This window comes from Elephantulus edwardii, unplaced genomic scaffold (genome assembly GCF_000299155.1).
Source record: "Elephantulus edwardii isolate Elephantulus edwardi_28Jun2011 unplaced genomic scaffold, EleEdw1.0 scaffold00143, whole genome shotgun sequence".
Classification (NCBI taxonomy): Eukaryota; Metazoa; Chordata; class Mammalia; order Macroscelidea; family Macroscelididae; genus Elephantulus; species Elephantulus edwardii.
The window spans coordinates 8541393-8544291 of NW_006399893.1; positions in this window are offsets into that span (position 1 = coordinate 8541393).

A 2899-nucleotide genomic window follows, 5' to 3' on the forward strand; every position below is an offset into this window, starting at 1 on the left:
AGTACCTCAATTCCAACTGCAGCCTTCATTGTCTGCCAGCTAACTCACTACTTACTCATAACAAATTCCCAGGTTATAGGGACTAAAGATCATGGACATCTTTGGGAGACTATTATTTTACCTTCCGGGGAGGCAGCTGTTTAACAATGGAGTGCATAGTGAAGAAATCAGTCTTTCTTTGGGAAGCTTAATTCATCATCTGAGGTTTCCTTGGGCTGATTAGCCTCCTCCCCTTCCAACACCTAAGCGAACCAGTCTTTCATATTTGGACTTTCGGGCCAGGCTTTGTTTACTGAGATAAACCCCAGAGTAATAATAAAAGGTGAAACAAATGGTTTACTAGACAGTCTGGTAATTTGCTTCTCTCAGTACAGAATGAAGAACCTGGAAATGGATCACTGTCCTGGACAGTGCTGCTTGCTGGGAACCTTGTGATGAGGTTGTTGCTGATCTCAAACACCAGACTGCAGAGATAGCTGTTGCTGAGCTTTTGCCATCTGTTGTCTCCTGACTATCACCAAGACGACCTCCCAAGGTCACTGCCTGCAGACTTGGCAGAGTGACTTCACACAGCTCACTGAGGTTTTAGGAGAGGGATTAGCTTTTACACTAATGCATTGTTGGTTCATGCATCAAAACTCACTCAAGGTTCATGAATCTCAGCTGGACAGTGGCTACGCTTTCTGGGGGTGAAAAGGCCTTATGTTCCATTTCTAATGAACCTTTTGATGTTTCAGACAGTTAATGCTCTGGGCTACTAACTGAAAGGATGACATTTCCAGCTTGCTCAGTGTCTGTCTATCTGGGAGAAAGTGAAATCATGGTGGTTCTTGGTGGCTAGGGCAGGGAAACTCTGTCTTGTATGCTTTGGGCATGCTGTCAGAAGTGGCCAGTCCTTGGAAAAAGACATTATGCAGGGAAAGGTGAGGGGTCAGTCAATGTAATATAGGAAGACCCTCGTCAAGATCATTCAACACAATGACTGTAGCAATGGGCTCAAGTATATCAGAGATGATGAGGATGGGGCACATGGTCCAGCTTCATTGTCCATAGAGTTTTAATGAGTTGTGGTGTGTAGCACATAACCACAACCGTAGAGATGCTCTAGAAGGCAGGCCTCTTGACCTCCTTGTAAAAAAGATGGAGCACTTGTCAGTTTTGACACACTTGGGGGCACCATAAATCATATTCGACTCGATGGCCAGTAGTGTGATGGCTGCTTCTGAAAGCTTTCCCAGTTTTTCTCTCACTGTCTGAACGCTAAAGTTTGTTGCTGTCTTTCTAATGACAGGTGTCAGAGCATGTGAGGTGTGCATAGAAGTTCAGCACCGAGAACCACAGAGTTCTGACTCTCTTAGGTAGTTTTATTATTATTTTTTAAAATTTATTTTAAATCAACTAATTTTCTTTCATTTTTCGGTCCTTCCGATTGAAAATATACAAGATTAAGATTTGATATGCTTATGCGTGTTAAAATACTTTAAAAGATAGAGTTACATAGTGACTCCAACAGTGGGCTTGAGTAAGGTTGACATCATGAATATGGTGCAGGATAGGACAATTTCAGGTCTGATGTTCATATGGTCATCATGATGTTAGTCTGTTGGAGGGCACCTAACAGTGTGAACAGTATTAATATAAAAGTAAAACAAATAGTTTGTATATACTTCCATCTCAAATCAAACTATCAGACTGGCTAACTTCCTTGAGGCTTGCTGCCCATGGGAAACAGACTATTTAATACTCAGGTAACCAACCACAATTTTGTTTACTTAAGTAGTCAGTTTAGAAGGTTTAGAAGGGGTCGTGGTACAAAGGCTATTGTAGCTGATGTTAGATGAATCTTGGCTGAAAGCAGGGAATACCAGAAGAATGTCTATCTGTGTTTCATTGATTATGCAAAGGCATTTGACTGTGTGGATCATAACAAACTATGGCTGACTCTGAGAAGAATGGGAATCCCAGAACACTCGATTGTTTTATTTTGACAGCTTCAGTTTGCTCGACTCCACGGTCAACACTCTTGGCACCAGTAGCCAGGAAATCAAAAAACATATTGCGATGGGAAAGTCTGTGGTTAGGGACCTCTCCAAAATACTCAAGAGCAACAGTTTCTCTCTGGAGACGAAGGTGTGCGCCTGATACAGGCCATGGTTTTTGCAATCACTTGTTATGCATCAGAGAGTTAGACAATGACTAGGGAGGATAGAAGGAGAATTGACACCTTTGAGCTGTGGTGCTGGAGAAGAGTATTGAATGTACCATGGACTGCGAAGAAAACAAACAGATTTATTGTAGAGAGGATTAAACCAGGCTGCTCCTTGGAGGCAAGGATTCTGGGGCTTCGACTGACATACTTTGGACATGTTTTAAGGAGAGACAGGTCTTTAGAGAGGGACATCATGCTGGGTAGAGTGGAGGGACAGCACAGGAGGGGAAGACCCTCTATGAAGTGGATTGATTCAGTGACTGGGGTAATCGGGATGGGTGTGTCAGAGGCAATGAGATTGGCACAGGATAGAGCACGGTTTAGGGCTGTTGTACGTAGGGTCACAATGAGTCGCAAACGACTCGACGACACATAACAACAACAACAACATACTTGGACCAGGAGGCAGTCATCAGAACAGAGCAAGGGAACACTGCATGGTTCAAAATTGGGTAGGGCGTATGCTAGGGATGTGTCCTATCTCCATACCTTTTCAACCTGTATGCAGAACAGATTATCCTGAAGGCTGGGCTCTATGAGAAGAAATGTGGGGCCAAGATTGGTGGAAGATCTATCAACAGTCTGCGTTATGCAGATGACACAAGCCTGCTTGCTGAAACTGAGGAGGACCTGAAGCACTTGCGGCAGAGGGTCAAGGACTGCAGCCTCCAATATGGATTGAGGCTCAAT